The following is a 15218-nucleotide window of genomic DNA, read 5'->3' on the forward strand; positions in this document are numbered from 1 at the left end:
TAATGCATGCACAATAGAGGCAGAGCCATCTATTGGATGCCAGAGACTGGCAGGCACAATGGGGAGGAGAGTACCCTGTTGTGTGATAAAGCTGTACACTCCATAATGATCACAAAGGCATGACAAATGCTGAACAGATGAGCGTTTTAAAAAGGTCTATGTAGCATCATAGAACAACATGCTAAATGTGATCATGAGAAAGCAAGGCATTAGGTGGTTTCTTTTAAAAAAAATGCATTTCTCTGTAGTGCAGCTCTTCCCATTCCCTCATATTTAATTTGAACAACAAAGCTTTGAAAAAGCCACTTGGCATTCTCACAATTATGCTGCAGCGGACTCAATGAATCATTTCCCCAATATGCCTGTCTCTTCCTGGCATGGCCACTGGAAGACATCAGCTTTAAAATTAAAAAAAAAAAAAAATTAAAGTCCCCCTGCTGTAGTTCACATTAACCTAATTAACCACCATGATGAGTCTAGACATTTTGCATAATTAAACAGCAAAGACAATTGCTCACAACTTTTTTTTCTTTTGGTAACTAATTCCATGTATACTACCCTTCCCTTCCATCTCCTTCCTTGGATGGAGCACCTGCAACTCACAGGCTTACCTATGAAACGGCACAATTACTTGTGATGGTGAAAACATTGTGCTAAAGATTGCTCTGGAGCCACCAGCAGAAATGGCCAGAGGCTGCATGCAAGTTGGCAGATGCGTTGAGAGAGGATCAGGGTGGAGAGAGAGCCAAACCGAGGGACAGTTCAAGGGCAAGAGGGAGTGAATCCTAGTGGCTGTCATGCAAGATGGATCCTATCCCCTTTTCCTGGCCCAGATCCACGTCTTGAGGCTCCTTGGACTTATGCCAGCAAAACAGCTGGTGCAGGTCTGAGGAGGCTCATTGCTGACCAGGCGGCCTACTAGGAGGTAAGTAAAAAAAAAATATTTATTTTTCTCTCATGGACCATCTGGTCACCCCTGTCACAATCAGGTGGGCAGAAGATTTTCACAAGTCAGGCAATCAGCAGGGCAATAACTCAATCACCCTCTAAATACCTAACCAGCTTCTGCTCCCTGTTAATTTGCTCTCTCAACCTGAGAAGCCCACAGACCATACCACAGGTCAATTTGTACTTTTCCTTCCAAAGCCTAGGCTTACCAGCCAGAGTCCCCACTCAGCTTGCAACAGGTTGCAAGGCACAGTTACTGGGCATTGGGGAAGCGTAAGGCCAAGTCACTGGAAGCCAGTCCCATTTACCACCAGTTTCTCCCTTTCCGTGGTTCCACTAATCCAACCAGCTGTAAATAGATAGGATTTATTAAGGGACAGAAATAACATATGACGGGTACTTTACTTAGGCATAGATTTAGGAATTTAAAGAGAGCGTACAATACACGCCAAAATTAAACTTACAAAAACTAACTCCTAACATAATACTATCACTCACCAAAGTCTCACATCAATAAATCTCAGCTGGCCCTGCTGCAGTCAGGATCTGACCAGCTTGTAACAGAGTGGTCAAAGCTCAGGCCCCACAGACTAGAGAAGAACTAAAACAAAGAATGTTCCTTACAGGTGACCCGAACCAGGGGACATCCACTAAAATTGAGTGTTGGGAGGCTTAGGACAGACAAAAGAAAATATTTCTTTACTCAGCGTGTGGTTGGTCTGTGGAACTCCTTGCCGCAGGATGTGGTGATGGCATCTGGCCTGGATGCCTTTAAAAGGGAATTGGACAAATTTCTGGAGGAAAAATCCATTACGGGTTACAAGCCATGATGTGTATGTGCAACCTCCTGATTTTAGAAATGGGCTATGTCAGAATGCCAGGTGCAAGGGAGGGCACCAGGATGAGGTGTCTTGTTATCAGGTGTGCTCCCTGGTGCATTTGGTGGGGCCACTGTGAGATACAGGAAGCTGAACTAGATGGGCCTATGGCCTGATCCAGTGGGGCTGTTCTTATGTTCTTATGACTCTTGTAACTGACTTGAGCTCAACAGCCAATTAGAGATCAGAAGCAGTCAAAGGTTCTAGTGGTGGACATGCGGTCAGGGAACTCACTTATGGAGGGCCACCCCTCCCAACCTGAAAACCTGCAGCTGGAACAGTCTCCTAATCAAGGTGTCCTTGGTCAATCAAACCACTCTGAGAACAGCTATCTCTTAGAAATGAGGGCCGGATGCTCCACATCCCTCCGAGAAGTTAGCTCTTGTAGAATGCTCTAATTAATAACTCTCTCACAGCTGCATCTGACTAGCATGGTTCCAAGCATTTAACATGGCTTCAAGCAGAGGCCTATATTTTTGCTTTTACCCAATTTTTGCCTTTCCTGTGACAACCCCCTCCCACCATTGCATGCAGCACATATTCTGTTGTGGAGATGGCGCAGGTAGGATTGGGCTACCCTATATATTAAAAACCATAAAAGCAATACCTCTGATATAGCTGGCTTCTTTAATGCTGTTTTGTTACCACACTCTTCATCCCAGGTCGTTTGGCAGCTACTATAGCCAATGGGGGCAATGTGTCCTGGGAACAGAGGGCCAATCAGTTGTCAATCCTTCCAGTGGTATCTTTTTAGGACTCTTTCATGCAGTGATTGACTTTGGAGGAATGAATCTTCTGTGCTGATGGAGATATTACTATACATGTTACAAAGCACAACACACAACAGAGACAGGTAATTTCGTGGAAATTATTGCCTGGTACTATCCCCCACCATTGGCGCTGATGCAGTTGCACTGCACGCTGCATCCATTGGTGGGGGAAGGCAATTGGACAGCCAGCAGAAGGTAAGTAAAAATCGAAGTAGGCTTCCCAATCACCTTTGGGCCAGCCATTTTGCTGGTGTATGTCTGAGGAGAGAAAAGGGGTTAGGTGGCTTGGAAAAGAAAGAATAGGTCTGGCAAACCCTGGTACTGCTGAGATCTACCCCCATTGCCCAAATTGGCTGAGGTCTATAGTGGCTGATCTATAGCGGTAAGGAAGAAAAAAGGTAAGGGTGAAGGAGGCAAGCCCACAGCCTGCAGACTCCTGCTAATAGCAGGCTTCAGGAAAGCAGCAGCACATTTGGGGTGAGAATCAGTCCGTGTGCTTTTGCTGCTCCTCTTAGCTCATCACTACACAACAGTTGCCTCACCCTTGAGCCACTTCTGATAGGAGTTCTTAAACCTGCAGCAAATCACTGTTGGGTAGAAAGGGAATTTTTGACTTCTCTAGTAAGTGATCAGGAGAAATATAGGAAGTTTCTGTTGAACTTGATCAAAGTTTTAGGCCATGCACTGACAGCTACTCCTTCATTTTCCTCTTCAATCTCTCTGGTTCAGCTGATATTGTGTGTATCCCCTGTTCTTGATGGGTTTTTGTTTTTTGTTTTTTGTTTTGCATAAAAACTTGTAGTTACTACTTTTTTGGGACCATTGTGCTTTCCCTCTCCTCTTCTGATTCTCCTTAAAGCCATTGGATTTAATCTTATGATGCATTCCAGTCGTTTCTAACTACTTTTGGATTTGGGGATGTAAGAAGTTATTACTTATATTTCTTATTACTGTTTCCAAAGATTACTCAGATGGAACTATGACTTTTAATTTTCTCCGTTTCATGATGGTTCTGTTATAACGATTCTTAGTGGCTGTTACTTTGCGCTGTGCAATTTTCATTAAAATATCAATAAAAATGTAAATATGAATGAAAGGGAGAACAAGAGAGAAAAAGCAAAGAATGAAGGTATGTACATCCAAGAAATTATGGACTGGGGAGAATGAATGATAAGATTTTTTGGTTTCAATTTTACCCCTAGGTATGTGCACATAAATCTCACTCAATTCAGTGCATGTATCACTATGTTTAGGACTGCAGCCCTATGTTCCAATTCTACAAATCCTTTTGTTGGTGTGTGGGTACTGATGCAAATATGGATCTCATATTTGCTCCTTGAGGCTTCATTCATTCCAGTAGAGTGGGTACTTCAGTGGTGTGCCATGCGCATTTGTGCCCTCTTCATTGAAGTGGACAAGGGAGCCTGATCAGGCAAGAGCTCTGTCTGCCCACTAGGATTAATACACAAATCTCTGAATCTGGGGTGTGGGCAGCGATCTTTTTGCTAATTGTCTTGCATTAACATCCATAGATGTTCATCTTGAGATGGAGAAAACAGACAGGGAAACTGGAGATATTGTTATGTATTGAGAGAGAACACAAGACATGTGGAAACCTGATCACTAAAGTAAAGAGTTCCAGAAAATCTGAGAGTAAAATCAGAAGGTTGCTGTGCAACAGACAGGCACATAAAACTGTTTACAATGGAGAAGTCGGAGGCACTGGTGAAAAGAACAGCATTGGCCAACTCTTGTTTTATTGCATGAAAACCTGACCTTTCCATCAGATCCCCCAAAGCAGCATATTTTCCATCAAACAATAAAACCCCCAACACAGTAATTCCCCATTCTACAATCTTTTAAATTGCTCCATGAAAACTGCTCACAAGGTGCAAAATCAAACAGTGAAAAATGTTTTTTTTCTATAGGTTCCTATGTTATAATTTCGGATTGGTTGCTGGATGCTCAAAAATTCACTCTCAAATCCAAAAATTGACCAAGATAAAGCACAGAGTGTTACGTAATTGTGGAAACAATTCCTGCACAATGATTTACGCAATTACCTTGAAGTACCTTGTGACCCTTGGGGTGAGAAGTGGGAAGAGCAGGGGTGGCTCGGGGGCAGGAGAAGTGGATCCTTGTAGCAGTAGCATGAACCTTACATGGCCCCTCCCTCTCCTTGGACTTGCGCTAGCAAAAGAAGTGGTGTGGATCAAGGAGACCTGTTGGTGACTGGGCGGGCTATTGGGAGGTAAGTTAGAAAAATGTTTACTTATCTCTTTCAGGTCATTTTGCTGACCCCACCCACATCCCTTACCATTGCACGGAGAGTGTGCTTCATCAGTGTAGCTGCATGGTGTAAAATGGTGGTGGATATTTTGGGCTGTTTGCATTTGGACTGGAAGAGTTGTGTGATCCATCAGTATACAGCAAAAAAAAAAAAAAAAATCAGTCTCCTCTGACTCCCCTTGATTCTCATAAGTGTTCAGTCTAATGATGGTGTCCTCCTCCTCCAAGGAGGAGGCTTGTCCAGTTGTGGTCTGGTTCCAACAAGAAGATGCTAGAGCACAACATAGACTAAGAGCAAACATGAATTTGGCCCCAATCCCGTTGGGGCCGTGAACTGGCAGAACTAATGTTCTGGCAGTACAAGTTCCTTTACAGTGGCACAAAACCCAGGCCACTGTTGCATGCTGCTGGGCAATTGCTGTATATGGTGAGAGGTGCATGCGCAAGGCAGTGGCCCTGGGAGATTCTGCACTGGCAGATTGGCAGCAGGGGTGGGCCTTGGCCTTGTTACGCATACGGGATCTTATCCCTCCCTTTTTTCCCCCCCACTCCGCTCTCTGGCTATCCTCAGACTTGCACCAGCTGCATAGCTGGCATAGGTCTGAGGAGACCCATATGCATTCAGGCAGCCTTCCAGGGGTAAGTAAAACTATTTATACTTATCTCTTTCAGGCAGTCTGATCACCCGCACCCTACCCTTATGAAGTGAAGCCTCAGGTGGTGTGGCTGCATTGGGTAGTTTGTAATTTAAAACTGCAACCCATCTCACTAATGGCACACATGACCAATTTACATACCCACATTTTAAAAAGTGAAATTGACCCTGTTTGCCATTTTCCATTGATTTTGGTCTATACTCCAGTGCTTGACTAGCCTACATCACAGATCATGTTATTTGGCTTCATTGAACTTGGCAAGAGTTTTTGAAGATGGCTTAGAGATGTGTCAGGTAACTTATAAGAATGCTAGATCAAATTACACACCACCTCTGCCACCCCTTCTCTATGAGTGTTAAGAATCCAGTCTGCTTAAGAACTCTGTTACTGTGTAGGTGAAAACCATTTCTGTGCCACGAGAAATTTGTCAAGTCAACAGTACCAACATGATTGGAAAAGAGGTGACCCCCCCCCCCCGCAGTACAGAGTTCAATTGAGTTTCTTCCAGTTTGTGCCATACCGCATCTATTAGTTTGCTGCTCTTGGCTGAAGTACTACAGTTTAGAAAGTCACCTAGATGAGAGCTGAAAAAGTGGAAAATGCCTCCAATACGTTGAAATGACTTTCACTGTTTTAAAAAGAAATGAACCTTAGTGCCATATCATCCTCTTTCAACCTCAGATCTTCTTCTTCTTCTTCTTCTTCTTCTTCTTCTTCTTCTTCTTCTTCTTCTTCTTCTTCTTCTTCTTCTTCTTCTTCTTCTTCTTCTTCTTCTTCAAAAGGGCACTGGATATATGTATGTAAAAATTTCTTGGCCTCCTTTCAGTGAAACCAAGGTGACTAATGAGAATGAAACAATCCTTAAAACAAATACAACAATGAAACCCAACTAAAACATAAAAAGAAACCAGATTTATTGGGAGTAAAGCCAGCAATAAAACAACAAGAACAGATGAAATATGAATCATGGGCAGCCCAATCATATATGGGCCTTATGCTGCCAGAATTAGCATTACAGCGGTGTAAGATCCTTTATGGTTGTTGCAAAAGCTGACATACCATATCAAGGATATGGGCTGTTGCCAGGAGTGGCAAGAAGCTGTGGCTCCACGTCACCCAGTGCTGATAAATCAGTGCAGGAGGGGAGGAAGGCAGGGAGGGGGCAGAATAGTGTGGGGTGGGGTAGAATGGGGAGAAGATGGGGCAGAATGGGGGGGTGGGCTGGAAGGGGCTAAACGAATAATGCATATGGTGTGGTGGGGACATTAAATAAAGAAATAGAAACTCCTCTTTGGCTTGCCACTGCAGAATGACTGAGGTTCTTAAGTCAAATATTGTACTGTATCAACCAAAGGTCATTGCAATACTTTTGGGGTTGGGGGTAGGAAAGACATGTACACATGAAAGTAAAAAGCATTTTAAAAGGACTAGAATGAGATACATTATTAGTCCAAACAAGAAAAAGTGATCTTCCCCATTGGCTTAGTCCTAAGATGCTCAGCAGATTGGCAAACGGAAATGTCAGCTATGTTCCAGACACATCTACTTTATAGCTGCTATAAGATAACAACTCTTCTGGGCTTCTGTAAAATCTAATAAGTTAGTTATAAGGTCACAAATAAATATCCCTTTCAGCTCTTTATAGAGGGAACTTAGAATCCTGTATTAGGAGAGTACGACTTCTTTTTAGGTAACCAGACAGCAGCTCATATTTTCCAGGGGTTCTGTTTTAGCATTTCATTTCCATCATGACAAAGGCAGCGAGTGTTGGGATAGAGAGACTGATCTGTGACTCAAGACTTCTCCAGTTTGAACCTTGTCTCTGCCATTAATGCACTAGGTAGCTTCCAGCAAGACACACCCTCTCAGCCTCAGCTGCAACACCTGGACAGTAATCTTTTCTCATCTTACAGAAGTTTGAAAGGAAAGCACCATGATAATAAATGCAATACACTTAACATGCCCAGAAACTGCTATATGGTAAGTGTTATTGGAAAGCTCCCTCAACAGGTCTAGGTCTGATAGGAAAGCTGTAGACTGCCCTTCCACTTAAGATCAGTCCTTTAAGATGAATGAGCCTCAGAAATCCACTTCTTGAACTGGCACAGCCATTTCATACAATACTTTGAGAACCGGGTTAGGTAAGGCAGCAGCAATGAAAGCATGAACTCAGGAAATGTGATGTCTCAGGTTTTCATCCCTTCCAGAAGACTTGCTAAAATCTTGCTGGGACTTTTCCAGACGCCTGCTCAGGAATCTTGAGTGGCTCCTTGTTATGTGTGGAACTAACCAGCCTCAAGGAAAAGAAATTCTGCATACATTGTAGATGGGTCTTTGGAGGCTTATTAGGTCTTATTTGTTTTGCCTTCCCAATTATGCATGCTAATACAGTTTGGCACTGTGCTCTTCAGTATACAAGTTAAAAAAAATCAAACTCATTTGGGAAACTGGGCATTGAGTGCAAAGTGGATTTAGCTTCCCCTCCTTCCCCAGCCCTGCACTGCCCAAGGATTCCTTGGGGATTGTCATTCATTGCCTCCCAGTGCATTCAATCAAGCTTTCTAAGAAAGCAGACTGTTAAAGACTCAGCAAGGCAAAAACAAAGCAAAGTGATAGCAGCTTTGAAAGGAGCAATTTGATAACTGAAACTGGTTCTCAGAATTCCTGATGACCACCAGAGGTAATTCACTGGGGCTGCTGCTGGATGGGAAATACTATTTTCTCCTGTCTCCAGCAGCAAATCAAATTCGGACTTTCCAGCAAGAAGAGATAAAGATTATATCATGCTGTTAGATGAAAAACCATTCAGGAAACAAAGTCTGCTGCCTGAAGCTAAAGCAGGGGTCTCCAAACTTTTTGGCCAGAGGGCCGCATCAAATATCTGACAAGGTGTTGAGGGTCGGAAAAAAATTTAAATATAAAATTTATTTAAATAAATTAGAGATAGAACTTAGATGAGTGAATAAATGAATGAATGGGATCATTCATTTAACCTCTCTGGCCCTTGAACACCCTCATGTTTGGCCAAGTGGGCCAGAGGTTTTCAGGGGAAAAGAGGCTGGAAGCAGGCCAGATAGAGGCTCGCCGAGGGCTGCATCTGGCACCCGGGCCAGGGTTTGGAGATCCTGAGCTAAAGGGTAATTGCCAAGATGTTCCCAAAGGACAGAAGTTACCAATTGGTACCAGTTGGAGTAACATGGTCTACCTGGGAGGCCTGAGTAGCAAGCTGGAATCCTAGGTTTGCACTAGTTGCAGTATCCAGATTCTATTCAAGTCCACTGCAATAACCACAAGTGGGATTTAACTAACAGCCCAATCCTGTTACAGTGTTTGGGGCTCTTCAGTCTAGAACAGTGCTTCTCACACATTTAGCACTGGGAGCTACTTTTTAGAATGAGAATCTGTCAGGGCCACCAGAAGTGATGTCATGACCAGAAGTGACATCATCAGGCAGGAACATTTTTAACAGTCCTAGGCTGTAATTCTATCCACACTTACCTAGGAGTAAGCCCCATTTACTATCATTGTTGAAAGAATGTACGTAGTAGTTTGTTAAAAGTACAGGTCTCTAACATTTCCCCAAATCCAGTCACATACCATGCTAGCATCAAGTCTAATATATTAAAAATAAAATATTGAAATGAATGGGGACCCATCTGAAATTGATTCATGACCCACCTAGTGGGTCCTGACCTACAGTTTGAGAAACACTGGTCTAGAAAGAAGGTGTATGAGGGAGGACATAATTGAGACATATAAAATTATGCATGGGATGGATAGAATGGATAGAGACATGTTCTTTTCCCTCTCAAGCAACACCAGAACCAGGGGATATCCACTAAAACTGAATGTTGGGAGAGTTAGGACAAACAAAGGAAAATATTTCTTTACCCAGCATGTAATTAATCTGTGAAACTCCTTGCCACAGGATGTGGTGATAGCACCTGGTCTCAATGCCTTTAAAAGGGGATTGGACATATTCATGAAAGAAAAGTCCATCACAGGATACAAGCCATGATGAGTATACACAACTCCCTGGTTTTGGAAGTAGGCTACCTTAGAATGCAAGAGGCAAGGGAGTGGCACCAAGATGCAGGTCTCTTGTTGTCTTGTGTGCTTCCTGAGGCATCTGGTGGGCCACTGTGAGATACAGAAAGCTTGACTAAATAGTCCCTTTGCTTGATCCAGCAAGACTTTTCTTATGTTCTTACATGTATATGTGAAATTGGGTTTTTTTGTCCCAAGGTACATCACTTTTCACTTGTTGACATTGAACTGAATGTGCTACCTTTTGCTTGTTCACCTAGCTTGGGGAGATCCTTTTGGAGCACTTCACAACTCCTTTCGGTTTTCACCATCCTGAATGCTTTGGGTCAGCTACAATCTTGGTCACCTTGCTGCTTATTCCTAACTCATGGAAGTTGATGCATAAAGCTGTTAAATTCTGTAACCAGAAGTACAGATAAAGAATGCACAGTTTGGATGTTGGACCTCAGTTCTTCAACCAGTTCCAGCCTAATAATATGATTATCTCTAGCACCGGGGTTCAAAATGGAGAGCATGTTCTAAAAGTGGAAATATCCATTTACAACCTTTGCTGGAAAGCTGCCATTTCTCCCTACATTATTTCCTTGGTACATTTCTAGGTACTAAAACACACTCATTCCTGCTTCCTTAAAAAAAAGAAAAGCAAAGCTAATTATATGGCATAGATCAATTTGTTAGGACACCTGCTGTTTGATCGTAGACCAGCTGCCATTTCTTTACAGTTTGTTTCTCAAACTCTGACACTCCTGGGCAATTTCTTGGAAAAGTTGCACTGCAAGTAGGTTCAGGGAGGCAAAGTTGTGTAATGAGGATCATTTACCCCCACACTTGTTTGCCATTGATTTCGCTGGGTGGAGGGTGGCAAGTAACCAGTGCTTTTCCTGTGTCTTGCTTTGTGAGACATCCTTCAGGTTTGTTATTTTTTTAAAAAAAACCTACATTTATGTTTTGGATTAAAGTACATGCCTGAACTTGCAGTTGCATATAACCCCACTGCCCACGTACAGAGCTAGACACCCTTATGCTAAGTCAATAAAATGCAGGCGATCAGATTGTTAGTGGCCATGCTGATCTTACCAAAGACTAACATGGAGTTGATTCAGGCAGTGCATTTTATTGATCTGATTAATGTTAACAGCTTGCTCCTCAGCCAGCAATTTTCAACCTTTTTCATCTCACGGCATGCTGACAAGGTACTAAAATTTGAACACCACCAGCTTTTTAACAATTGACAAGGCGCACCACAATGCTAGTGGGGGGCTTGCATCCCTCAATGATCTTACTAATAAATGCCCTTCCCCCAACCCCCGTGGCACACCTGTGGACCATTCACAGCACACCAATGTGCTGCAGCACACTGAGTTAAAATCACTGCCCTCAGCACTAATTAGTTAGTTTCAGACCATTTTCAATGGGACCATGGGATGAAGGGAAAGAGTAAAGACCTTTGCCCCGTGTGCCATGATCCCAGGCATGATCAGGCCCTCCAAACTTGCTAATGTTTAAAAAGATGGAAGTCTGCATGTGGCACTTGTCTCGAGCCTAATGCTTGAAACTTGCCAATGACTAGCATTCTTCGAAGCAAACCCTGAACAAAGCTTATATGGGCTTTGCATTGGACAAAATGTGGTAGAAACTGGCAAAGAAAATATGACACTAGTCCAACGTTCTGAATGCAGTCTAAACTCAGTGTTTGCTTCTGTGCAGAAATGTATCAACCAGCATTTTTTTAATGCTTATCACAGAGACATTCCATTGCACCCCTGAGGCCTCACAGCTTTTTCCTGTGATACTTTCAAATACTGCAATTCCTGAAAGGGGGGGGGGAAACCCACTGGAGATAGCGAACACATCATTTGGCTGCCTGGTGGAACAGCAGACCTTAGCAAGCAACTTCCAGTGAAGGTTCATCTCAAGACCAATGGCTCTGTGGAACTCGAAGACATTATGGCAACCACCCTCCAAGTCTTCCCCTTGAGACTAGCTGCCCTTGCAGTAATCACACAGCCGACATCTCATGAGAACAAGTTTTGCTAAGGAACAATGTATACCTGATGAATCCTTGTGATTTATCTTGCAGAGAACAGCAGCCCTGGGCTAACACCCTCCTTCCCCTGCCATAACATTTAGTACATACTTCCTTGCGTTCTGATGTCATATTGTGGTGCATTTTCCCCACCTCTGCTCAACATCATTGACTACTGCTGGGGAGACCCAAGAAGCACATTAGGACCTGAGGCAAGTTGTACTACAGTGGGGGGATGACCAACAACTTGCCATTGATGGCAACAAATCTGAGGGTGCTATCCAACTTTCCAGCACTGAGATAAGGGCAATGCAGCTCTGAGGTAAGGGAACAGACATTCCCTTACCTCAAGGAGGTCTCTGTGACTGCCACCCAACTGCAGTGTTCAGCACATGCCTCAATGGCACAGCTGTGTCTGTGCAGGAAAGTTGGTTAGGCTTTGGGCCTAAGTTTCTTATACTACTTAGATATCATTCTCACAAATGGTGGGTAGCATCCAGTTTCCTGGATCCACAGAAAGAGAAATTGTCGATGCTCCTCCAAAACGAGATGGTACAACTTGTGTCTGGAACGAACCACTTCAGACTACTGTTGGAGTTTCACATAATTGAATGTTTCCCCAGTGGGAAAAGGTTCCTACGTGTCAGTGCCAACATCAGATTGCTGGGAAACTTTGAGTGCTCCCCCACTTCATGCTGGCATACCACTGCCCCTAAGAGGTCAGTTGTCCTGCACACTCTGATGGCCCATCTGCTACTAGATCTTACTCTCAGTTTCACTTGTAAGATGCCAGAAGAGACATCACTACACAGTGTTCATGGATGTCCAAGTTTGTCCTGAACCCAGTGAAATGTGTGTTGCTTCCAAAGCTTTAGGGAGACTATTCCAGAAGTTGCACCCATCGTTGTTTTTGCAACTGATAGGATCAGGCCATGAGTTCTTTCTTGGGAGGCTGGAACCAGAGCCACTGAGAGGAATTATATCGGAGGGTGCAAAGTTTATTTTGGACCCCTTTCCCCTTCAAATGTGAATTTGGCTCCCAAGTTCCCTTTTTTGTCTCCCTTTGGCTCCCAGGACCCCTTTTTGACTCTGGGCCCAGGTACAATGTACTCCCAGCATTCCTCTCTCAGAGGCCCTGCCTAGAACAGTTGCACCCTTGCCTTAGGAAAGCTCACGTGGGAACTCCTGTTCCTTTGCAGTCGTCCAGCCTTTAATGCCAGTGGGGTGTACTGATGAGAGTATTCAAATTCCCACCCAGCCATTAAGCTCATAAGGTGACTGTGGTGAAGAGACTTCACACGGTTCTGTGTAAGGATAAAGGGGAGGTGGGGAACTCAATGTAACTCTGCGTATACCGCCTTGTAGGAAGGGTGAGATAAAAATGAAATCAATTAATAACAGCATTATTCTTTCAGGAAGGGGGATCTTCAGGCTCATGTCAGCTGTGAGAAGTGCTGGTTGCCAGTGCATACTGAGCTTCATGTCAGTGAGCTAAATCTGCTCTTTACGCCTATATATTTTACTCCTTCATTAGCACCAAAGGTCATCAGTGAATGGGCTAATTTTTTCCAACTTCTCTTTCTTCCTGCCAAAAGAAAATAAGAGCATGTCAAGGCAAAGGCACCGCCCATCCGCCTCCACTTCTCAGGCAAGTAAGAGAAAATGAAGGGGTTGAACGACTGTGGTTGCACTGATACCTTCCGAGCCTTTTTTGGGCATTTTCCTTCCAAATTCTTATTTAAAAACATTCGTCCTGCTAAAGTAGGGGAATTAGAAAAATCTGTAGCACAGAATACAGAGCTTTAGAGACAGCAACGGTTACCCTGCACATGCCCGATCTTGTCTGATCTTGGAAGCTAAAGCAGGGTCAGGCCTGGTTAGTACTTGGATGGGAGACCGCCTGGGAATACCAGGTGCTGTAGGCTTATACCATAGTCTTTCAAGACTGAAGGTTGCCAATCACCATCACCAATGTTAGGGTGCAATCCTAACCCCTTATGTTCAGTGCTTGCCAGCACTGACATAAGGCAATGCAGCTCTGAGGTAAGGGAACAAACATTTTCTTACTTTGAGGAGGCCTCCGTGAGTGACACCCAACTGCAGGATGCAGCACACGTCCCATTGGCACCTCTATGCCAGTGCTGGAAAGCACCGACATAAGGGATTAGGATTGCACCCTTAATTACCTATTTCACACACTGGTTTTTGAATTCTTGCTGTTGATATTTCAGTTGTCCCAATCCTACTTTTCTGACAGCTCAATCCTATCCATTCCCCCAGCACCAAAATGGCAACTGCTGCATCATATGGTGGTGGGGGGGGGGGTAGTTGCAGAGGTCTCCTCTGGGTAACAGACAGTCATTCCCTTACCTGGGGGTAAGCCTTCACAGTGCAGGGGGTGTATTTGGACCTGCATGACCTAAATATCTGCCACAGGTCCATGCGGAACCACACCGCAGGATCAATTTCAGGAAAGAGGATAGGATATTGGTGGTGCTGGTGCTGCCAATCCCACCAGCATCCTAGGCTGGATCTACCCATCCTGCCCCTCCTCATCTGTGTTCCATCCTGCCCCACCCCTCCTGCCCCACCTGCTAACTTACCTGCTTTGGTGAGTGGTAGGGGAAGTAGTTGAGTGGTATGCTGGTGTTCTGCCAGATTCCCAGTCCAAGTTCCACCTGGAGAATTATGACCACTTTTAGCTAATTAGCTCCCCTTCTTTCCTCAAAAATGACCCTGGTTCTGCCCTGCAGTACTGCTGGACCCCACCACCAGGGAAGCTCACCTGTTTAACCTACAGAGGTCCTCCTTCCTGCCAGCAGCCTCCCACCACTACAGCAGCCCCTTGGTCCTCAGCAGGCCTTGGTCCTCAGCACAGCAGCCAAACACCAGTCTTAGTGTCTCCAGTAGTTTCTGCTCCAGCAGCTTTCAAAGTCCATTCACACATCAGTCCATTAGCCATCAATCCCTTGGTCCAGTCTGTCTTTCCTCCTTCTGTTGCCCACACCAAACTCTCCCTTCATCAGGTGCTTTTATGCCTGAGGGCCCTATTGCCTTCAAGTGACTGCAGCTGTGCATCACACTCTGCTGGATGCTCAGGCCTTACCCTTAAAGGGGCCACTGCTGACACCACATCTACCTCCTTGCCAGATCTTCCGCGATTCCAATACAACTGGTGAAGCACTTTTTAGGAAGCACACTGCCAATGGGTGGCACATGTAAGATTAGTGCATTAGTGCATACACCGGCGTCGCTAGAGGGGTGCTGGGGGTGCGGGCTGCACCAGGTGACGCACTGGGGGAGTGATGCGCCCTGGGGGGAGGACACGCTAGCATTGCTGGGTTAGGAGGTACCGCATCAAGCCATATGCTGTTGGATGTGGAATGGCCAGCAGAGTGTAGTGCAAAAAACAGCATTGAAATAGCTCCTTTTGTTCAAAAGTTATGGCCAAAAAACCAGAAGGAAAAAATGCATGGAGCACTATGGAAAGAGAAGGTGAGCCATGTCGCGCGTTTACTAGTGAGTAGGCGAACTTGCCATAGTCTGTTGGAAAGGGCAGGCTGAGAGGAATCCAACGACACCACAATGGTCCGGATCCAATGAA

The sequence above is a fragment of the Tiliqua scincoides genome, chromosome 2 (genome assembly GCF_035046505.1).
Source record: "Tiliqua scincoides isolate rTilSci1 chromosome 2, rTilSci1.hap2, whole genome shotgun sequence".
Classification (NCBI taxonomy): Eukaryota; Metazoa; Chordata; class Lepidosauria; order Squamata; family Scincidae; genus Tiliqua; species Tiliqua scincoides.